The following is a 25,849-nucleotide window of genomic DNA, read 5'->3' on the forward strand; positions in this document are numbered from 1 at the left end:
GGTGAGCTAAGTATATTTTTTTTCAATATCAACAAAATTTTGTTATTGGGCTAAAAAACCTATTCTATTTTATTTTTTTCATCTTTTGAAGGCAATCATCATTAGACTTATTTATCAGGAAGTTAATATAAGAATAGGGGTGCTTGTATGTTTAGCCTTATGTCAGCCATATTAATGGTCTCAATGGTGCTACATGGAGTCAAAAAGACCTGAGTTCAAATTCTGCCTCAGACACTTGCTGTCTTGTGTCACATGGGCAAGTCACACCACCTCTCTTAGCTTTAGTTTCTTTATAAAATTGGCATAAAGATAGCATCTACAGGGGCAGCTAGGTGGCGCAGTAGATAAAGCACCAGCCCTCGATTCAGGAGGACCTGAGTTCAAATCCTGCCTCAGACACTTGACACTTGTTAGCTGTGTAACCCTGGACAAGTCACTTAACCCTCATTGCACTGCAAAAACAAAACAAAACAAGAAATAAAAAGATAACATCTACTTCATAGGGTTGTTGTGAGTATCAAATGATATAATAGAGATAAAATCTTTTACAAAAGTGAAAGTGGTATGTAAAATCCTAGGGTTTATTTTTGTTTGTTTGTTTTAGGATTCCAATGAAAAAAGAAGAGGAAAATAACCTGGCAAAGACATCATTTAAGCATCATTTCTTGGTTCTGAGCTCAGACATGATAAATAATATCCTCAACCTTATAACTATTACTTAAATGTCTGTGTATGTGTGTAGGATGGTGATGGGGAGCAGGAGAGGCATATCTTAATTTGATTTTGTGACCTCTTTTTAACAACATAAAGGTAAAGTAAATTATATTAAGGAAAATCACACCAGAATCAAGGATCACATGATTTTTGCCTCTAGTAAAAGTTCATGGACCAATTGCTTTTTGCTTATTTGGTAATAGGCCAAACTAGTTGACCAGAACTGAGGTTATTTTTCAAATATTTGCTAGACTTTGCTGATCAAATAGAGTGAGATGATTACCGTTCAGTTTCAGGCCACTGAGCCATGATGAAAAGGCAAAACTGCCCACAAAGTCCCTGAGCCAGGTCTAAAGTTTGGTCTTCATTCAACATTGCCATTCTAGATATGAGTGACTATCTAACATATAGAAGCAGTTACTTGTCTATCCCTGATGCCTGCAATGTGCTCCCTCACTTATGTCACAATCCATTTCTTCATTCAAGATGCAGCTTAGATACATTTTTCCACCTTAAATTTTTCCTGATCCCCCCAACTGCAAGATTATCATTATCATTATTATTACTGTTATTAAATAATAATAGTTTTTTCATAACAACTACTGTTTGCCAGGTCTTTTGCTAAATGCCTTACAAATATCTTAATTTTCAAATATCCTTTTATTTAACTAATTTGTATCATATTTATGTGTCATACACACAATACACACATAGAAATATATACATGGCAAAGAAACATATAATTATCCATAATCCATGTATTTATGTACTTATGTATGTACTAACATACATGCAGGTGTATATACATACAAATAAACCTACATAGGTCCACATACATATGTTTCCATTACCTAGTGCATAGTCGGTATTTACTTAATGTTTATTGATTAAATTGACATCAGTACATTGAGTCTGAGTACATTGACATCGTGCTTAAATTGACATGAATACATTGAGCCTAGTAGTCAGAACTGTCATTATTTGTTCTAAAGTAGCTACCCTGGACTAGAAGATTCAAAAAGAATCAACTTAATTCTGGAAAATTCTTATTCCCCAGGCATTGAGGAGAATTGTCATACAATTTCCAAAGTATCTTATTCTATAATTTTCAAAAGCAAAGGCAGAAACAGATAATTTCGAGGTGGCAGAAATTTTAGAGATAAATTAAGCAACCCCCTTAATTTTACAAATGTATGAGAAAACAAAGGCCTAAACAAATTAAATAACTATTTTAAGATTATACAGGAAGTGGATAGGCTTCAGTGTATGATAAAGCACTAATATTTTTCTGCTTACTTTATACTCATTTTTCTACATTTATCATCTCTCATACTATACTGCAAGTTCTTTGAAGGAATGGAAAATGGAACTTAGCTATATTCTCATTCAAATTCTCCATATTGTGTAGATAATAGAAGGGCAGATAATTTAAGTGTCAATCTCAAGGTCAGTGCATTATGATATTAAAGTTTGTGATCATTTGATCTGAGAATTCTTTAATCTACTTTAGTGTCATACACTATTATTATTTGTTTTTCTAGTCAATGGCAGAACTTTGGATAGAACCCTTTTCTGCCCATAAATCCTCATGTGTGCTAATTCACACAATCAGGATGTGAAATATAGGAAGATCAGTAATGCCATGAAACTGATTATTTCTGAAAATCATAGGGGCACCAAAGAGATGCTAAATGACTAGGCAATCATAAACAAATATGATATCAATACTTACAGTTAAAATAGTTAAAAATTTCTGTTAATTCACATTTGGAATTCATTAGAAAGTAATGGAGTCAATGAGCATAACTTATTCCATCTTGGCTCATTCTGAAGGAGGCATATGTGCATAGCATTAGGTTTTATGAAATGGAAACCTCAGTGCAGGTTTTCTTGATTTCACTTCAAGAAAAAACATACAAGGCCATTGATGTCAAGGTCACAACTTGTGACCCCAAAAAGGTCAATGTCATTTCTATTCACTTGAGATATAGCCTTAATTTTAGTAACATACGGAATATTATCTCTCATTTTTACTTACTGATATCCTGTTTGGTAATGCTTGCTTCCATAGGATTCTATAATTCATCTTTCATACTTAGCATATTTGGTGGTGAGGGAGAATAATTTCCTCTCTCTTATAATAACACTACCCATGAAGGCAAGTGTGCCACAAAAAGACAATACTATTCAGGGACAGGATTTCAAAAGGAAGAACCCAGGCAAAATTACCTACTAGACTCCAATGAGACCTAAAGGGGTAGAGATAACTACCAGGAGGGAGGATTTCCCTTGAAGTTCCAGGAAAGGATGCCAACATGGACAAGAGGTAATTAGGTAGGTTTAATAACAAGTTTTCCCTAGGCAGACAACTCCAGACAATTATCTCTACTGCATGTCTGTAACCAACAGGGTCATTGATCTCTCTTTTTGAAAAAAAAAATTATTCATTCATTCATTTATCTATTTATTTATTTGTTCATTTATCTATGTATTTATGTATTTGGTTTTTTTTGTTTGTTTTATTTATACATTTATTTTTGTAGGGCATTGAGGGCCAAATGACCAGCTCAGGGTTACACAATCAGCAAGTGTCAAGTATGTGAGGTCGGACTTGAACTAGGGTCCTCCAGAATCCAGGGCCAGTGCTCTATCCACTGCGCCACCCAGCTGTCCTGGGTCATTTATCTTTTAATAAAAATTATTATTTCTCAGGCCTTTCTTTTTGTTTCAGCAAGACACTTCTCTCTGTAAACTCCTTTCATAGCTTAAAAACAACGACTTAAAAGTACATACCATGTAAGTTCAATCTTCCATTCTGTCTACCAATGTCTAAATAACAATAGAGCACAGGAAGTCATGTGCTAAAATGTATTTTGATGGGGGCTTCTGCTACTTATTACTTCCAGGGAGCTGGGCTCTCATAGTTATGATTCACCAGTGCTCTTTGATTAAACCCAGGTGTGGATTTAATTACCACAAAATGCAGCAGCTTTGTTGTACTCCTTCCTGGTCTTACTTCCTGCTTCAGAATTGAATTCCCACAAATCTCAGTTATCCTATCAGGATCCATCATCATCACTGGACCGAACAAGTGAGGAGAGAAAGATGTGTTTTGTTATTTGCATGCATAATCCAGCAGAGATTTTGTGGTACTATCTCTGTGACCTGAATCTTGTCAGTGCTCAGGTTTGAAAAGCACTATACACTGGTGAAGAAGAGAGTATCAGCATCTTCAGCTTACTCCTCAGCTTGGCAATATTGAAATAATGACAGTATAAATATTGAGGATGTCTCAAGTGTATTATGATCATAATAATGCCACATACTTACATAGTATTTTAATACTCCCAAAGTACTTTCATCACAGTAACAATTATGGCCAAAGCAATTATTATATCAATCAACCAAACATTAAATAATTATCTTCTTTGTGCCAAGCACTGTGTATAGATGAGAAAACAGAATCAAAAAGGTGAAATTGTTTTCCTCGGCTCATCATTTTGGAAAGGAAGCAAAAAATCCAGAATGAAATGCCAGGTTCTCTGACTCTAGATCCAATGAACTGTCTGTCCATTGTAGTATATTATAAATTTCTATCATTTGAACAATCTGTACAATCCATTTGAGAATTTCCTTCTATATTTGAAATGTTACTGGGAATGTTTAAGCATCTTGCCTATTTTGAGTTATCTTTCACCTCCTGCCTGCAGCTTTAAGATGTCAGTTCAAAGTATCTTACATTCATTTTGGCAGGATTCAGCTTGAAACTTTTCAGATGGGCAGGTGCTACCATGATTATTAAATTCCATGATGCTGAAGCATTTCTTTCGGATTTTGCTTTAGAGTTATTTTTTAAAAATATATTAAAAAGTTATTTTATACAGTTTTAAAACTTAAAATATTTCCATATCCCACTATAGTGATGTCTTATATTCATACAGGAACAGAACTATACTTAAAGTTTATCTAATCTCATAACATTCAATAAAAGACTCTCTTCTTCACCAGCTATGACAGAATTCTTTGGCCGCAGTTTGAATAGTTCCCACGAGGGAACCTATTCATCATGTATGCTTCTACTTCATAAGCATTTCTTTCTTTTCCTAGAAAGTCAATCTATCCCCTGTAATGTCTACCTGTTGGTCAAGTGTGTAATCTCCAGCAGCACAGAGCAAATCTGTGTAGCATAGTGGAGAGAGAGAAGGGGGTAGATAAAGGTAAGATATATATTGGTCCAAATCTCAGTAGTAACAAGTACTTGCTGTATAACATGTCACACCAATGTAACTCCTACCTCTCCATATAAATGTCTGTAACTGGTATTCTTGTGATGTCTCCATATGTGACACTATGTCAAGATAGATGTCATGTCTTCCATTAATCTTATCTTGCACAAGATTTTAAGGGTTAAAAAAATGTAAGAATCATTATAAAATTAGGGATATGATTATTGTGTTTTATTCTAATTTGGTAACATACATGTGGGGCATGATTTTAATGGCCAAGAGAAGTTAATTGATTTGTCCAGGGTCACAAAGTCAGGGTCTCAGGCAGGATTCAAATGTAGGTTTTTGTGACTCCAACTCCAGTGCTTTAAGCCCTCTACTGCAAGTATATGTAAAGAACAGAGGACCAGTAAGTCTGGATCACAAAGAATAGTCGAGAAATGTTCACTGATGCTGCAAGATAGGTTGGGTTTCTCAAGAATGACTTTTTCAGAGAAATTCCAATGCCATGTTTCACTACTCGATGTTCATTTCCTTCTTGTAAAATGCCCTGTCTTTTCATGCCTCCTCTTCATTTCTGGGATCATGAATTATGAATCATGATTAAATTAACCATCCCAATACTCCTGGATTGGGTATGACGATCTGCTCCCCTCTGTCCCTAGGCAGCATGACTGTACATCTGGGCACCGAAGTTCCTCTCAGTGGCCACCATTTCTCTTTCTATGTTGTCTTTTCCTTTAGAGTATAAGCTCCTTGAGAACAAGTGCTATCTTTGCTTCAGGATTTGCATCCCCAATGATTAGCACAGTGTTTAGCACATATTAAGTATTTATTGAGTGTTTTGAAATTTATTCATTCACAGGCAGGAAATAAGCATTTATTATTTGCTGACAATGGTACAAGCACTGTAGTTAGCATTGGAGATACAAAGACAAGGAGAAATAAAGACAATACCTTCCATCAAGGAGCTGAAAATTAGACAAGAGACAAAGCTGTAGTAGAATGAGTTGGGGGATGGTACGTACTCATGTGGAGGAGTAATATCAAATTATATCACTAGGAGAGTAATAAAGGTTAGCTGACCTGGGCTCCTCCACAAAATAGAAGCCTGAGGGGACAACTCACCAAAGGCAAAAAGAGAGAGAGACAGAGACAGAGACAGAGACAGAGAGAGCAGTCAAATAGTAAAGGGATGTTCCAGCATGGAGAATAAATGTTCTAGAGTCAGGAGGCCAAACGCAGTAAAGAATGATGCAAGCTGGGTTGTCACGGGAGGTGTAGAACGATTCATTCATTTTTCATTCATTCCCAGCTGATTAATTCCCTTATTTTCCTAAACAATTCATTTTACTTGTGCTAAAGATTTTTTTTTCAATTTTACATAATTGCAATCATTATTTTATTTTTTATAAATACCTCTATCTTATTTTTGGTTACAAATTCACCCCCTAGCTATTTCTTTTCATGGTATCTTATACATTTTTCTTCCAATTACTTATATCATTAATTTTCAGGTCATATAGCCATTCTGAATTTATTATGATATGTGGTATAAGAAGCTGGTTTTGACCTAATTTCTTCCAGACTTCTTTTCTAGTTTTCCTAGAAACTTTTGTCAAATAGCAAGTTCTTTCCTGAGCAATTTATGTTTTGAGTTATTCTTTTTAAAACATTGAATTTATTTATTTGTAAGTTTTTCTTGTCTTGTCTACACTATTCATATACTTTTTTCCCTTCTAGTAACTAATAATTTGCATAAGAAAACTATTTTTATAGAAGTTACCTACTCAAAGTAACACAGATGATAAGTGGAAAAGCTAAGACTCAAATCAAGCTGTTGTTCTTGTTGTTGTTTTCCTGAGTCCAAATCTAGTATTTGTTTTCTACAATAATATGTTTGCTATTTCTGAATTCAATGAATTAAAAAAAATAATTTCACTTCACTGTCTTTGGGCAGATTATAAATCTTATTTGTGTGAGACTTTCTGAATAATGATCTTTGCATTACACAATTCTGCTTCCCTGGTAGTGCTATCACCACATCATAGATATTTAACATTGCAGGATCTCAAAGGTCATGTAGTTAAACTTAGATTTGATTAAGAATTCCCTCTATAACCTATTGCCATAAGTGAGAATCATAATTAACATATATATGATGTAAAGGTTAGCAAAGTGTTTTGCACATATTATCTTCTTTCATCTTCTCAACAATCCCATTGGTAGGTGAAATAGCTGAGGTTTAGGCAGATTAAATGATTTGTCCGGAGTCATACAGCTAGGTGAGCCAGGGTTTGCACTGATTCCAAACCCCATAATTGTTCCAGCCTATATCCTGCTGTCTAGACAAGTTTCAAACTCACACCTCCTTGACTCTAAATCCAGAACTCTATCCATTATGCTACACTGGTCAGGTGCCAGATAGAGCTCTTGGCTAGGAATCAGAAACATCTGGATTCATATTTGGTTTTAATCACTAGCTGTGCGACCCTGGGCAAGTCATGTAACTTGTGTCTAACTCAGTTTCCTCAGCTATAAAATCAAATTAAATAATATTTTTAAAATTCTTAGTATATTATCTGACACATAAGTTGTACATAATGCTTATTCCCTTTCCCATTTGACCTTTGCATAAAAATGTCTGACTTATGGAAGCCAGCTAACTAGTGAGACAATCCATTCTAGTTTTGAATAGCTATGATTGTTGGTACGGTTATCATAAAATATGGCCTAATTTTACCTTTTTCTAATTTCCCTCCATTTCCCCTAGTTTTGTTCCTCCCACCCCATCCCAGCTAAGCAGAATAAGTCTCATACTTTTCCATGGGGGAGACTTGCAAATATTTTAACACAACTATCAAGTCCTCATTTCAGTTTTCTCTTCCATTACCTAAATTCCCCCCTTCCTTTTGACCAGAGTTTACATGAAATTTTTTCTAGCCTTTCACCACCCTTAATGCCCTCCTCTAGAAATGTTTAAGATTATCAATATAACTTTAAACAGTGTTTTTTGTTTTTGTTTTTTTGCAACTAAACAAAATACTCCAGATATGACTTGACCTGGCCAGAATGTGGGGGGTATGTTAGCCCCTTATTCCAGACCTTATTTCCTCTCATAAGAACGTCCAAGATAATTTAGCTTTTTGGGCTGTAATATTACTCTTTTTACTCATATTAAGTAGTCCATTAATGTCCTGAAAAGTTTGGAGTTGACCTCCTATCTATCCATTATCTTGTAGTTGTAAAGTTGTTTGTTTCACAAGGTGTGGAGGAACATCCTGCTGTCTTTTTTTATATGGAGAAAGAAGGAAACATTTCTCCCCATTACACATAGCAATCTCACTATAGCATGATGACAGCCAACCTGTACATTCCTCCAATCCTTCAGGATCCCTAATACTATTAGAAACAAACAAATAAACAAGAAAATAGCACACAGTCTCAGGAGCCCATTCTGTACATTTCCATATTCACACCCACAATGAGATTAGGATCTGCATTTTAAAACTGGAAGGAAGGAATTTAAAAGTCTTCTAATCAAATTTCCTTATTTTACAAATGAGGAAAGTGAGAGAAAGAAAGGCCCCAAAGGGAATATCTTCCAAATATGTGAATGTGTTTGGAACCAAGAAAGTGCTTGACTACTGATATCCTGTTTAAGGTCCCACAGTTGGCAAGTGAATAGAGGAAGAATCTGAGTTTAGGTTCTGGGGATCCAGATAAAGCTCTTTATTGTCTTCACCATGCTACCTACCTTCAAGTTTCTGCAGAGGTTCTGGCCAAATACCCAGGTTGGGAGCTCTTGGAACAATCGTACCAATTCTTCCCTAGTTCAGCCTGCCTCCTGCTTTCTCAACTTGTGACTGACAGGATTTTTTCCAGGTCAGTGTTGGACTCCGAATCCTGCTGGGCATCTAAGAATGCCCTGGAGCTCTTGAGATTGGAAGACTGTAGCTGTTCTTTTAATTCTTAATTAAGGTTCACTTGACTTACAGTTTTAGGCTCAGATTCAACCCCAGGCTTATTTAATACAGCCTTTTTTGGCTGATCCCTAGAAAAGAGCAAAATTATAAAGGGGCATAATACCAGTAGTATACAGAGGGCCTGGGGCAGTGGGGTGTCTCTAGTGGCACGATAGGACAATGATTGCAAACTTCCTCAACTATAGCAAAAGGGTCAAGTCATTATGGGACTCTGGATGAAAAGCCTAAAACCACAGAACAAAGTGGCTTTGGTAGCTTAGATTGTAGTCAGTTTGTATTAGCAACCAAACAGCACCATCATCTCTACTCTCTGTGGGGAGGAAGAGAATAGGCCAGGAAAGAAGGAATCTTTAAAAACAAATCATAATGGACCCTCACATGAAACAGATAGGCATTTTCTTCAGGTGAATAAAGTTCTAACAAGACTTGGACACAATTCATTTGTGTGGGGAAAATTCATGAAAAGACCAATCTATACCAAAAGTTATGCTATCATATAGAGCCACTATGAAATACTGGGATGTATATATTCATGTTTCATTCAATGACATCTTATTCATTTGAGTCTGGAAATAAAATTATTGTCCAGCAAAGGGGAAATTTTTTCTTGGCTGAATGAACACAATGGTTTTCCTCAGTTTTTCTCAATGCATAGTGACAAAAACTCTTGCTGCTGTCCTGTGGCTTATTAGTAATCCAAAGTCTCAAACTATACTTAACTATTAGAATTTTGGTGGTGAAAAGAGTGTAGATGATGAAGGGGAAAACATTCTAGACCTACATATAATGAGGAACAGCGGTGTAAGTTCTAAGGGACAACAAGACTCTTAACTGCCTCTTAGCTTTATTTATATTTTTCTACAAAGGTTCCCACAGATTTGATCTTGGGAAACTTCAGTCCTTCCCTGCAACCCTTTTCCCACCTCCCCCTTCATTTCATTACACTAAAGAAACTCAACATAGGATGAAAATTATATCGGGGGCAATTAGACAAGAGGTCAGCACAAATGACTTCTACAGCTCAGCCATTGTCATCATCCAAGTGTCTCTTGCTTACAGTACGTTGTGACAAAGTAAAAGCTATTTCAGCTGTTAGGTTGTGATGACTGTTATTTATGAAACATAAAAAGATACTGAAATACAAAGGGACTTGAAAAGACCAGGGTAAGATCAGATAAAAAAATGGGAAAGAAACAGGCATCTTGGGATGGTAACTACTCTGCCATGTACTGACAGGGAGGTTGTATATTTTTAGAATATACTGAAAGGAATGGTGCTTTTACTTAGGTTTTTATGGTTTACCACGAGATGCAATTTTCTGGCCTTATATGCAGTTGTAACAAAAGTCAGAGAGATTTTATGATAGCTGCCAGAGTTCATAAATGATGGGATACACTAAAATATTTATAGAACTGTAAAATCTTGATTTCTCTCTGGTTTAGCAGATGGGGCCCTAAAACTAGTTCCCAGATTGTCACATTTCTTTACCCTTTGATGACAAAGAAGCCTGTTATCACTTTTCTTCCTTAGCAAACAAGTTCACTATTGTAATCAAGTTCACACTTCTGGACAATTATCTATTAGAGCAATGACAATGATGAGAACACTCCACAAGGCATGGCATTTTCTCAGAAATACTCATATCACTAAGTGCTGGGAGTCACATAATCTATATGTACCCTGATCACTTGTCTTTTTCCACTTACTTGCTTCTTTCTTCATTCATAGGAAACTAGTGGGAAACCCAGTTTTAAGTCCATATCACCAACGGGAAAAAAGTGACTTTAGCATTAAGACCAACCTGTTTAGGAGAAGGATAAAAATGTAAATATCCCACTACTTCCTGACCTCTTAACAACAACATAAAAGGTTGTTGTGTTGGATCAAATAATGATTCCCTAAGGTGCCACTAAGCTCAAGTGCTCTTCAAAATTCAAAGACAAATGGAGGAAGGGCACTGAATAATCATTAAAATCTCTACAGTGGTGGATTGCTGATAGGGATTTCCCCCTATTTCAGGGGGATTTATCAGTAAAAGATTATGGAAATGCTAATAAAGCTTAGTCTCATATGAGGGTTATCACTAAAGAGATGTCCCAGATTAATCTCCTAGACAAGGTAACCCAAAACTATTTCTAGGTGAAAAAGTGGATTGTAGATGAAGAATATTTGCAAATTGTCCCATTTGTGTCTGAAGAAAGTTAGTGTCATTAATTATTAAAGGCCCATAGGTTGTTTCCTTACTCTGATGAGGTGTTCTTAAAAAGTCATACTTCATAAAAAAAAATCTCTTGTGACATCAACTGTCCCTAATATAAAACATGAAAATGAAGAGGGAAATTGAAATAAATCTAAGATCATTGAACTATATCCTAAAGTCTCATTTAAAAACACTTTGGTTACTGTGATTAGCTCTAATTGGTTTATATCAATGAAAATTTCTTGGACAAGTATCATTCTGGTCATACCTTTTTGCATAAAACAGTAATCACCCAACAAATCTGAATTATTCACTTTATGTAGATATGGTTTGGGTCAGCCTCTATGTGCTAGAGTCCTTTCATTGTAATCTCTTTTCTCCATCCAAATTTATCTTGACTTTTACCAAATGCTCAGTGGTTCTTACTACTTGTAAAAAAAAAGTTTTCTTCATTTCTCATATGTAAAGAAATTTGTAGTTGCTAGCTGATGATATTATTGTAATGGAAGACAGGGAATAGTTTTCTCTCCCTAGATGTTATAGGATGCAGTGTTGGACTTGGAATCAAAATGACTTTTCTTCAAATCCTTCCTCTGTCACCTACTACCTGTGTGACCCTGGGTGAGTAACTTAATTTCTCTTCATTTTAATTGTGTCATCAATGAAATGAATATAATAATAAAAGTGAAGGCCATTATGGGGATGAGATAAAAGATTTAAAGTGCTTTGTAGACCTTAACGCTCTAGGTAAAAGTTAGTGATTCACAGTACTTGTGATTGAGCCTACAAAAAGGGAGGTCAAAGTAATTTCCTAATAACTATGTGGACTTAGAAGGAGATAGTCTAATATGAAACATTTTAAGTTAGAAAATCCGATGTCACCACCACCACCCCACTTTTATTTTCTTACACTAAAATCACATTCTAATACCACAGGCTGATAAGGGTCCTCAATCCTGGGGTGGGTTCCTTGTTATTTCTACAGCAATGATAATTATTTCCATTCTGTGAAAAGACCTGGGACTTTGGCTTTATGGGTGCTCCTTCTACTGCCAAAAGTCAAATAAACCCTTGTATTCTTTAATAGATAATCTTTAGGAAATATCACAGACAAAACTTCATCCACTTGGGGGATCAACAGACGATGAGAAATTCTGTACACAAAACTTATAGACTTTTCCCTAAAGTTTTTCCATCTTGTAAGACCAGTAGATTCATCAAGTACCCAGAGACATTTCCATAATATAGTCTAGCATTGAGGCAGGACTTCAGTGGAAGATAAATTCAATGTCCTCACAATCGGTTGAAGGGGTGGGGGACTTATGATACTAAAAGTTAAGGTGGTTATAAACTTTGACTCTAGTCTGTAAATAAAGAGTATAAATCTGATATTTAATTTTTCTGGGTTATATGGCCTTCATATGTCAAGGCAGAGGGTAGAGGTTTATTTTAGAGGGGTTTTTGTTTGTTTTGATTTTATTTGTTTTGGTTTGGGTTTTTTTGCTTTTCTTTTTTTTTTTTCTGGCTGTAAGAATGGCAATGTGAGAGACCAAGAAAACAAGGGAATTGTTAGAGCAGGGGGCCATTAGTAATCCAGGGACAATAACATAAAAGAACAGCAGGAAATTCAGGCTGTGAATTGGCCAGTGTGCAGAAGTCACATAGAGAGAAGGCTCTGGTGAATTCCATTTCTTTTCACCTTGGACATATACTTTCCAGTGGGAAGCTGATTTTGTTCTGGCATTGAGGAAACAAAATACCTGCCAAACAAGCACAGTCTCTTGAACTAGGGGAAAATAATAATAATGATTAAATACAATTTAACAGAATATGTTGATTTTATGCTAGGCAGTCACCTGCAGGGGGTAGCCTGAAATTTCATTAGCAGAAGGATGTGCAGAATAGGTTTAGAAAACTGTTTCACTGTGAAGGGTGCTTGTCAGAAACCCACAGAGAGTAAAGCAATTATCCTAAATGTTCTTGTAGGACCCACAGGGGGCAGAGCTTTGGTCTTCTGTGTTGGAAGTGATCTTCCATGAAAAAGTATGCAATAGATTCTAGAATGGTACAGCAAAGCCCTTTTTCTTCATGAAGACAGAACAGTGTGCTAACTTTGACAGATGTAAAAATTGGGTATAGTAAACATAAGAGTCTAGGACCCTGAAGGGATTAGTATAGGGGCAAAATTAAGGGGAAAGTTAATGTAATTATGTGAAAATTTTTTTAAAAAATAAAACAAAAATAATCCTTGGGGGTCTAATTCTATAATTGTCCATATTGCCTATACCTTTCCAACTCATATCAAAGCTACTGTGCCCTCCATTTCATAATGAATATGTGTACAAGGTCAAAGAGTGAAGACTCTTTGGGCATGAAAATCATGTATATCCATGACTTGCCATGTGGTCTTAGAAAAATCATTTAACCTTCTTGTTCTTAGACTAAATCTTCAAAGTAGAAGTAATTGTACAATGATCTGCTTCACTGGTATGTTGCATGGAATTAATGATTTTGGAATGCTTTTAAAATGTAAGTGCTATAATATAAATATTAATAAAATCCAGTTTGGGGAACAACTGCAGGAAAACAGCATGATTTTTGGTTTTGGCAAATCCATAATTATTGGAGCATCTGCCATATTTCAATAGAAGCTATCCCTGAGATGTCTCTGAACAGGGATACTTAGATATAAGAAAATGCAAGAACATATAACATGTAAGATATCATATAAGGAAACGACATCATCATTCATTCACTAATAAGTACACCAGCTCCTTGTAATTAAGTTTTCTAAGTTTCTTAACATTGTCTTGTAACATCAAATATCCAATTCTTCATGGGGTTCACAAGGGCCAAAAGGTAGGGTTTTGGTTTTTTTTTGTCTAAATGCCTTTCTCTAACATGGGAGGGGGTAAAATTCATATGCTCTGATAAAGGAAATTTTTCATTATTTTATTTCTCACTGCTCCAGTGAATTAATGAGAATCTATTGAACTTTTTGACTTGTATATTTATTATTAATGTTTTCCATACTTCTCTGTTTAGACACCCATTGAACTAGAAAGTTATAAAAATGGGCCATTACACAGAGTTGCCCAGAGTAGAACTCTGTGGTCATTAGTATTAGATTATATATTTTGGTAGAACTAACAAAAAGAAGGTTTTGAAATCTGTAGGGAGAAAGAGTTCCATCTGCTGCTGCTTTGAGATTTACTGTAAGGCCTTCTTTAGTGACAGAAAACTTTCATCTCAGAGTCTTTGTGATTAGTCAGTAGACAATTCATTTTTTACCCTGATGGCACCACACTTAAAAAGCAAAATTCGAAATCTTACAGAATGAAAATAAAATTAAATAGAAGAGTTACATTAAAGGGAAGACAAATTAGTTTGACCATAACAACCAGATACATTCCAGAATTAGTGAAGATTATTTGAAACCCACACTTAAAGTCTACCTAACAATAGTGGAATCCCTGATAACAAAATACCTTGAATATCAGATCACAAAAAAACTAAGAATATATTGATTATTGATTCACAAAATACATTAGTCACATTGTATAATGTACTGTAGATTGAAAGATGGTTGTCTTGTGTCTATTTGTTTATGAAAGAGAATTGAGAAGATGCATTACAACTGTGAAGAATGGGTTCCAAAAAATATAATAATAGAATAGTCTTAAAGAATACTCAAAAGCTTTTTTTAATGAAGTCATTTATTCATAGTTTTAATTAGAAGTAGAAATTTAAGTTAGAGATAAAATTTTTAAAAATTAAACTTCTAAGATATCAAAACTCCTTCAAATATGGGACATCCATTTAGCTTATGTAAGCCTGAGAAAGGGATACAGAACCTCATGGCCAGAGTAGCTTATCTCTTTGATGGTGTCAGTCTTATAGGAATAAAAATTAGTGGGTAAATTGAAGAGGGCAGAGAATGTTGAATTATTGAAAAGTACATTTCTTATCATATTTCAACATTCTTTGTTCTGTATGTAAGATTGTTTTTTTATGTAGATGTCTATGTACCTTATATAAATAATTAAGTGCTTCAGTGCATACCAATATTATTGTTCTTCCCTTGACTCTTCAAATTTCTTCATAAATGGAGGGCAAAAATTCTAGAATGGATATTAGCTCTATGAAAGTGAGAGATTGTCTTTCTATTTTTAAACATTTATTTAATTTATTCTTAAATAAAAAATGTAAAAAATAACTTTTAAAAATAAATTGAGGGGCAGCTAGGTTGCCTAGTGGATAGAGCACCAGCCCTAGAGTCAGGAGTACCTGAATTCAAATCCGGTCTCAGACACTTAACACTTACTAGCTGTGTGACCCTGGGCAAGTTACTTAACCCCAACTGCCCCACTAAAAAAAAAAATCACAAATTGACTTCCAACTTCTCTCTCTCCCTCCCTCCCTACTTCCCCATTCCTTCCTTGATAAGGCAAACAATTTGATATTGATTATACATGCGTAGTCATGCAAAACATTTCCATATTAGCCACATTGGAAAAGAAGACACAAGCCTCAAAAAGAAGACGAGAAAAATAAAGTTAAAAAATATCATGTTTCACTCTGCTTTTAGACTCCATCAATTCTTTCACTGGAAGTAGATAGCATTTTTCACCAAGTCCTTTGGAATTGTTGTGGATCATTGTATTGCTGAAAATAACTAAGTCATTCATAATTGATCATGCTTAAAATATTGCTGTTATTCTGAACAATGTTCTCCCAGTTTTGCATACTTCACTTTGCATCAATTTATGTGTCATCCCAGAAATTTTTCAGAAAACATCCTTCTTGTCATTTCTTATACAATAGAATTCCATCACAATCATATACCACCAGTTATTCAGCCATTCCCCAATTGATAGACATCTCTTCATTTTTCAGTTTTTTGCCACCACAACAAGAGTTGCTCTAAAAAATACATCGTATATATGAATCTTTTTTTTTTCCTTTTTCTTTGATCTCTTTGAGATACAGAACTAGTGGTGTTACTTCTGGGTCAAAGATTAATCACAGTTTTATAGCTTTGGGGACAAAATTCCAAATTACTGTCCAGAATGGTTGGATTACCACCAAATGTCCATTAGAGTACTTGCTTTTCCACATCCCCTCCAATATTTGTCATTTTCCTTTTCTTCACATTAACCAATCTGATGGGTGGGAGGGGATACTTCAGAATTGTTTTAATTTACATTTCTCATCAATAGTGATTTGGAACTTTTTTTTTTTCATGACTATAGATAGCTTTGATTTTTTCTTCCAAAAACTCTCTATGTCCTTTGATCATTTATCATTTGGGGAATGACTCATATTCTTTTGAATTTGAGGACTTTATCAGAGAATTTTAAAATTTTCCCCTTTTTTCTTCTCTCTCTCTCTCTCTCTCTTTTGGGCAGGGCACAGAGGGTTAAGTGACTCGCCCAGGGTCACACAGCTCATAAATGTCTGAGGCTGTATTTGAACTCAGGTCCTCTTAAATCCAGAGCTGTTGCTTTATCCACTGTGTCACCTAGCTGCCCTCTTTGCTTTCCTTGTAATCTTGACTGTATTGGTTTTGTTTGTGCAAAACCTTTTAAATTTAATATAATCAAATTATTAATTGTATATTCCATAATGCTGTTTTTCTCTTGTTTGGCCGTAAATTCTTCTTTTATTCATATTTCTGAGAGGCAAAATTTTCCATGCTTCCCTAATTTGTTAATGATGTCACCCTTTATGTCTAAATCACAAACTCATTTTGCCCTTATCTCAGTATATGGTGTGAGACATTGATCTATACCTAGTTTCTATCAAATTGTTTTTTCATTTTCCCAGCAATTTTTGCAAATAGTAAATTCTTATACCAAAAGCTTGTACTTTAGTGGTTTGTCAAACACTAGATTATTATGACCATTTACTACTGTGTATTGTGTACCTAATCTATTCCATTGACCTATCACTTTCCTTTATTTATTTATTTTGGTGAGGCAATTGGGGTTAAGTGACTTGCCAGGGTCACATAGCCAGTAAGTGTCAAGTGTCTGAGGCCAGATTTGAACTCACGTCCTCCTGACTCGAGGGCTGCTACTGCCAATTAGCTGCCCAACACCACTTTACTTTTTATCCAGTACCCGATTGTTTTGATGATTATCATTTTGTAATACAGTTTGAAATAGGGTACTGCTAGGTCCCTTTCCTTCACATTTTTTTTTCTATTGCTTCCCTTGATATTCTGGTTCTTTTGTTCTTTCAGGTGAATCTTATTGTTATTTTGCCCAGTTCTCTAAAATATTTTTTGGCAATTTGATTAGTATGGCACTGAAAAAGTAAATTACGTAGAACTGCCATTTTATTATATTGAATCAGATAATCTTTCAAATACAATTTTTTTCCATTTCAAGACATAGTAAAATTCTTCCAAGTAGGCTTTTTTTTTTTTTGGTGGGGGTGGGGGGGAGGGACATGTCTTTGTCTCCCAAGTAGCTAGTAGAGTATCAGACACACACAGGTACTTAATACATATTTGTTGAATGAACATGGGAGTGAAAGTAGAAGTTATACATCTAGTCTAAACAATTCAGATAAATCCATTAATTTAGCTGCTGAGTTAACGCATTTATTCTTTATATTGGCATTTTTTTCTACTAATGACTGCATAGTCATTACCAATTATACTTTCTTTAGAGTACAAAGTAATGTAGAATTTTCAGTTCCCCAGTTTTCAACACTTCCTTCTTCAGAACTCAATTGCATCAATCCGAGTGATCTAAAAGAATGGCATTGAAAATTTGAATTGACCATAGAAGGCTTTAGAATGAATTCTTTCTGTTTTTTCTTTAAAATCACTAGTCCTCCTAATAGAACAAGTTATACACTTCTACTTGAGATTTGAAGACTGAACTTGTAAAGAAGCTTCTATTTCTTCTCTATTCTTTACCAAGGTCTCAAACCTGTGGTGATGGGCATCCTGGAATCATGCCGAATGCTGGTAGCTCTTGAATATATTAATTTTGCTTACCACAAGATGTGAAGAAATGAAATTTCCCATTGAGATCAGGTTGAAGCCGTGTCTTTCCCCAAACCAATGTAGTCTGAGGAATTAATGACAAATTCCATATGTAAAGCAATCAAAGGTGCCCTTGATTCCCAGTTATTTCACACATTTATGACTAGTTCAGTTAATGTTTTCATTTACTGGAAGTAATTTTTCCCCCTTTTAAACACAAATATTCCCTCACTCCCACTCCCTCCCCCACCCTAGCATTCTCAGGGAACTGTGTGTAGCTGGTAAATCAACTCAATTATTATTCTATTCCAGAGGACATACGATGATTTACATTTATATGCCAGCAGTTTCTTCCTTGTTGCCCCAGCAAGAGCTGGGGAATGATTTATAAGGATGCAGAAAAGCTGGCACAGATGTTATACAGCCTCAGCATGTTTGCATTGCTCAGTGTGATCAGTTCTTCCTAATATGCATCAATGCTCCTACACAGGTAGAGGGAGAGGCTGTCCATGTGCCAACCAGCAGTCAAGTTAGTTCCTATACAGGACCAAGACTGACCCCTATGAGAATTTTTTAAATTGTCATTTATCTCTTTTAGCAGGTCACTTTTTAGTGCCATCCTAAGGGGAGGGGCTTGTTTTGCTTCTTGTAATTAGTTTAGTTGCCTCTGCTGAATTCCTAATGGACTTCTGAATCATAAAACCTATTCCATTCTGGAACAGTTGGCAGCTTTGTTTAATTTTTCTATCCTATATATTGCTCTTTCTCTCTGAAAAGAAGCTGAAAAATTAAAGGGATACTTTAGAAGAAAAGGATATTATGTTTATGGACTCAATCTACCACCAACTATAATGGGACATATAATCTCCCATGATATACACATCTTACTCATTGAATAGAATAGAGGTCTTCAGTTTGTTAAAACTAAAGAATTTGTACAATTTGGGGAGATTCTATGTACACATATTAAGATAATTTTATTTAGTTAAAAGGTAACATATGTTAAGGGCTAAAATTCTAGTTAAACTGTCTAAAATATCTAATGAGTGGTCGCCAATAAATTATAAGCTTTAGCAAGAGTTAGACTTTTAAGCATTTATTAAGGAGAATAAGAATTTGGTAAAGAGAGAGAAAAAGGCCTAGATTCCTATCTATTAAAGGGAGAGCACATTTCTAGCTCCCTTCTCCACCAGCGTCCCCAGGAAAGAGCCCCAGAGTCAGCGCCAGTCTCTTCCTTCCTCCTCCCACTAGTCCGCGTCACTTCCTCCCAAAGAAAAGACTCCTGGTCTTGCCCTCAAAGACCTTCGCTTCATGGGCAGAACTCTTCTACAGTAAGTATCCAGCAGGTGCCGTCATTCCAATCGTTACACATAGTATAGAAGGGCTAACTTTGGTTTCAGGAAGACTAATTTCAGGTCCTGCCTCTTAAATATTCTGGCTATATGACTTTGGTTAAGTCATTTTATCACTGGCTTTCCCCAATCAGACTATAAATTATAAATGCTATTGAATTTACTGCTGCTGCAGCTACTACTACTACTACTACTACTACTAGCTACCTAGCTTTTATATAACACTTACTATGTACCAGTCACTGTGCTAAGCACTTTATGATGTAGAGAGAGCTTCCACATGGTGAGTTCCTGATGCTAACAAAATAATAATTTTAGACCAAAAGAAAAAAAAATAAAAAGTTTAGGAAATCTCTTGGGAACTGTTTTTTGGCTTTCAAAATTAATTTAGTTAAACAATCCGTGTGAGTGTCCCCCAAGCACACCATGATTAATATATCCAAATATGATTTGATCATAATTGTAGGCACAGGAAAAACATCATCCTATGTCTGTAGTAGACTGATGATTTCTAAACTTTAGATATATGCACACACATACACACATACATATATATACACACACATATATACATTTACATACATACATATATATATATATATATGAAAATCCCAGCTTCAATGTGCTGCACTGCACTTCAAAAATATTATATTTGGAGTTGGAAGGCCAGAGTTCAAGAGAGCAATTGGGACTGGATCAGCAGTGTAGCAGAAAGAATACTGGCTTGGAGTTAGAAGACCTGCATTTAAAATCAATCTTTGATGCTCAGTACTTGAGTAACCTTGGGCAAGTCACCTTGCTAGTTAACCTTCTTGTGCCCAAGTTGTGTTTTTTATCTTCTTGTAAAATAAGAATTAGAAGATCCTTGAGGTCCCTTGAAGTTTGAAAACTATGATCTTATAATTTCTATGTGCTTGACCTTCAACAAGTCTTTTTATCTCACTTATTATTATATTCCTCAATTATGAAATAAAGGAGTTGGACATGATATTCCTTAAGGCAACTTTCAGGTCTTTGACTTTATGAAAATGAGATTACTTTTTTTAAACAGTCAAAAAATAAATAGTTTAGGATTTAAGATTTCATTTCGACATTAACCCCCTTCAAAAATTTTTACCTGAGTTTTATTTTTAAAAATGTAAATTTATAAAATAAACCTGAGAATTGTATTAGAAGCATGGTCCTTTAAGTCATGGGAAATCTCCAATTTTCTCTGATTGAACAAAGGGTTAGGGTCTGGGAACCATCTAATTTTTGCCTTACTCCCTCCATACCTTCTGAGGAAGGAGACTTTCTCAGTCAATTCTCCAAAAAAAAAACCAAAAAACAAAAAATATTGACACTCATACCTTTAAAATTGTATTTTGCTAGCGTCAAGGGCCCAAGTTCATCTTGAAAGAGAATCAGGGAAAAACAAATAAACCCCTTTGTTTTTATTGTGCTTTACGTAATAAGTATTTTCTGTTTCCCTTGTTAGAATATAAGAACCCTGGGAGGAGGGATTTTTTTCTTTACTGTGTTTGAATCCCCAGCCCCTTGCTTAGGGCCTGGCATATAGACACCTGTTTATTGAGTATTTGAGAGACTTCTTTCTTCATTTTGGTGGCTTCATGGTCAGTTTCTCTATTAATTCTTTATTACTGCACTATATCTCTTAATAGCACCTAACTAAATAGTTTTATTGCTAAGCAGCATTCCTTTTTGCTTAGTCCAACCTAAGAGGATGAGATTTTTCCTCCTCTTTTCCTCCCTCCCTCCCTTTTTTCCATTCTTCCTTCCCTCCCTCCCCTCCTCCTTTCTCTTTCTTTCCTTCTTTCTTTCTTTTTCTTTCTTTCCTTCTTTCCTTCTTTCTTTTTCTTTCTTTCCTTCTTTCTTTTTCTTTCTTTCCTTCTTTCTTTCAGAAATTTCTTTTTCTTTCTGTCTTTCTCTTTCTTTCTTTCTTTCTTTCTTTCTTTCTTTCTTTCTTTCTTTCTTTCTTTCTTTCTTTCTTTCTTTCTTTCTTTCTTTCTTTCTTCCTTCCTTCCTTCCTTCCTTCCTTCCTTCCTTCCTTCCTTCCTTCCTTCCTTCCTTCCTCTCTTCCTTCTTTCCTTCCTCATTTTCTTCCTTTTCAGCAATTAATTCAGATATAGATGTGCATTTAAGAAAATATCTATAACATCAGCCTGTGTTTTACTTGTATTTACTAAGTACCTGTGTTTAGTAAGGCAAGCCAGAAACTCTAATTGGCCACTGAAATTGCCTCTTGACCTAACAAGTAGTAAAAGAAGCAACTATATATCTTTGCAGCAGTGACTACTCCCTTCAAAGGAGCCTAAAAGGGAGAAAGAGCAGAGCAGCCCCTTCTTTGTTCTCTTCACAGTTTGGTGGGATGGGGAGTTGAAAAATGGTTGCTTAGTAACTAGCCCAGTATGACCACTTTCCTGTCTTCTTATGCAGACATAGTTAATTGCTGAATCCTTTCTTATAGTTTTCAATTTCAATAACCTCATTGGTGTGACAAAGAATGAAAGAATTTCCAAAGTCAATATATCAGGTCTAAGGCAGTAGGTGGTAATAGAGTTGTAAGTCAAAGATCTGCAATCTCTTCATGTTGAATTCAAGGACAGTCTACAGTATTAAATTCAGCTTTTGCAGGCACTTTATTTTTATTTCATGCTTCATTTAATTATTCTTTTTTTACCAAAAAATATGACTACTTTCATTTTCCCATGAGTTTAAGACATTTTTGGATATTTTGATACGTGGAGAAATTGTATTGAGTTTTGGGTTGTTTTTATTTCCTTACCCACAATTTTGCTTTAGATATTTTTCCTCCACTAATTGGCCAAGTAAGGATATAAAATAAAATTTAGATTTTAGGCTTCATTTGGTATAATCAGACTGATCACAAGAGTTCAGAAATACATTAAAGTCCTTCAGGTGCTGCTATAGGATTACATTGCATTTTGCAAAGTCTGAGTTCTGACAATAGTTTTATTCTTTAGGATGAAAAACACTAATGGGGAAAGAAATATTTTCTGAGGTATTTTAAAATGTTGTATGATATTATTGTTTTTAGCTTTCCTACTAAATTTTAAGACCTATGAAAGTTTGCTCCATCTCTTATTCATCTTGGTATCTTTATCAGTGTCCAGTGCAGATTTTTAGAGCTCAATAAATATTTGTGAATGAATGAATGAATAAAACTGTAAAAAATAATTGACCACATCAACCTATTATTGAATTGTATAATGAAAACCACAGCCGTAGTCCAGGGAAACAAGCCTTATGAAAATGTGACCTGTAAGCTACTTTTTTTCTTTTTTTTGTGAGGCAATTGGGGTTAAGTGACTTACCCAGGGTCACACAGCTTGTAAGTGTCAAGTGTCTGAGGCTGGATTTGAACTGAGGTCCTCCTAACTACAGGGCCAGTGCTCTATTCACTGTGCCACCTAGCTGCCCCACTGTAAGCTACTTCTATAGATGGCTCCTCAGCTTTCACAGCCATTGAATACCCAGAAAGTGAAATCTTTGCCCCCAAAGTCTTTGCCACCATCAAATGACACAATGTCAGAAATGGATACGGTTTTATTATTTGACATGACATTAAATACCAGGCCTCAAACTATGCTTTTCCATTTAATATCCCTCATGAAGTCTTTTCCCTATTTACCTTTTTTTATGCTTCTCCAGGATCTTGTATTTGGAAGTCAAATTTTCTATTCAGTTCAGGTCTTTTCATCACAAATGCTTGAAAGACCTTTCCATTGAAATCCCATTTTTGCCTCTGAAAAATTATACACAGTTTTGCTGGATACCTGATTTTTGGCTGAATTCCCAGTTCCTTTGCCCTCTGGAATATCATATTCCATGCCCTTCAGTCCTTTAATGTAAAAGCTGCAAGATCTTGCTTTATCCTTATTGGAGCTCCACAGTATTTGAATTCCTTTTTTCTAGCTGCTTGCAGTATTTTCTCCTTGACCTGGGAGTTTTGGAATTTGGCTATAATATTCCTGGAGATTTTCCTTTTGGGATCTCTTTCAGGAGGTGAGCAGTGGATTCTTTCAATTTCTATTTTAGTTTCTGCTTCTAGAATATCAGGGCAATTTTCCCTCACAATCTCTTGGAGGATGGTGTCTAAACTAAGATCAAACTGTTCACATTCCTACATGGGAAGATAATGCTTTGAAATCATAAGAACTATCTCAGTAAGAAATTCAGGGGCAGCTGGGTAGCATAGTGGATAGAGCACCGGCCCTGGACTCAGGAGAACCTGAATTCAAATGTGACCTCAGACACTTGACAATTATTAGCCGTGTGACCCTAGGCAAGTCACTTAACCCCAATTGCCTCACCAAAAAACAAAAAAAGACAAAACAAAACAAAAGTCTTCACAAGAAATTCATAGAAGACAGGGCTGAACTGAATATGAAGGGATGATATCTGTAAAGCATTTATGTTTTGTTCTTTGTAGGGCAGACAGGGTGGGGTATCTTATGTCTGGGGCTGGATTTGGGCTTGGGGCCTCCTGGGTCCAGAGCTCGTGCTTTGTCCACTGTGCCACCTAACTAACGCATGATGACATTTTTAAAATAGGATTGAGGTGTAGGAGGAATAGACTGGGGGAGGGAGAAGGGGAGAGATGGTCTGGGGAGAGGTAGTTCCCATGAAGGAAACAAGAAGAAAGCTTATGGAGTAGAGTAGAAGAGGGGGATGGAGTTGGGGAGTGAGTGAACCTTAATGTCATCAGAATTGGCTCAACTAAGGACAAACATACCTACTCAAGTAGGTATAGTAATGTATTTTTGCCCTGAGGGGGGGAGGGAGAAAAGGGGGGGGGGAAGGGAAGGAGGGAAGGGCAGATTGGGGGAGAGAGCAGCAAAAAAGCAAAACACTTTCAAGGAAGATGAAGATGCTTTGCATTACTGCACCAGTATGACATATTGAATTGCTTGATCTCATAAGGAGGGTTGAGGAGGGAGGAAGGAAGAAAAATTTAGAACGCAGAATTAGCTCAGGGACCCTGATCTCATTGGAGTGGGCTCATGGAGGGAATAGCTTTCATACCCAATTAGGAGGAGCAATCTATTTTTTTTTATGAGATATTTTATTTTTTCCATTACATGTAAAGATAGTTCTCAACTTTTGTTTATACATGCTTTACAATTTCAGATTTTTCTCCCTCCCTCCCCTCCCTCCCCCCTCCCCTAGACAGCAGGTAATCTGATATAGGTTATATCTATATATCTCTATACATATACATATATATATATATACACACACACACATATATACACATAATAACATTAATCCTATTTCTGCATTAATCCTGTTACAAGAGAAAGAATCAGAGCAGTGATGCAAAACCTCAAAAAAAAAAAAAAAACAACAGCACCCAAAACAAAAGAAATAATGTGGTTCAATCAGCATCTATACTCCACAGTTCTTTCTTTCTTTTTTTTTTCTTGGATTTGGAGATCCTCTTCTATCATGAGTTCCCTGGAACTCTTCTGTACCATTGCATTGGTGAGAAGAATATAGTCCATCACAGTAGGTCAACACTCAATGTTGATGATACTGTGTACAATGTTCTTCTGGTTCTGCTCATCTCACTCATCATCAGCTCACATAAGACCCTCCAGGTTTCTCTGAACTCTTCCTGCTCATCATTTCTTACAGCACAATAGTATTCCATTGTATTCATATACCACAACTTGTCCAGCCATTCCCCAATTGATGGGCACCCCCTCAACTTCCAATTCCTTGCTACCACGTAAAGAGCAGCTATAAATATTTTTGTACATGTGGGTCCCTTTCCCCCTTCCATGATTTCTTTGGGCAAAAGACCTAAAAGTGGGATTGCTGGGTCAAAGGGTATGCACAGCTTTATCGCCCTTTGGGCATAATTCCAAATTGCTCTCCAGAATGGTTGGATCAGCTCACAGCTCCACCAACAATGCATTAGTGTTCCAATTTTCCCACAGCCTCTCCAACATTTATTATCTTCCTTTTTTGTCATTTTAGCCAATCTGGTAGGTGTCAGGTGGTACCTCAGAGTTGTTTTAATTTGCATCTCTCTAATCATTAGAGATTTAGAGCATTTTTTCATATGGGAATAGATAGCTTTGGTTTCTTCATCAGAAAACTGCCTGTTCATATCCTTTGACCATTTCTCAATTGGGGAATGACTTGGATTCTTATAAATTTGATTTAATTCCCTATATATTTTAGAGATGAGGCCTTTATCAGAAGCACTGGCCTCAAAAATTGTTTCCCAGCTTTCTGCCTCCCTTCCAATTTTGGATGCATTGCTTCTGTTTGTACAAAAATTTTTTAATTTAATATAATCAAAAAAATCCACTTTGCATTTTATAATATACTCTATCTCATGTTTG

This window comes from Dromiciops gliroides, chromosome 1 (genome assembly GCF_019393635.1).
Source record: "Dromiciops gliroides isolate mDroGli1 chromosome 1, mDroGli1.pri, whole genome shotgun sequence".
Classification (NCBI taxonomy): Eukaryota; Metazoa; Chordata; class Mammalia; order Microbiotheria; family Microbiotheriidae; genus Dromiciops; species Dromiciops gliroides.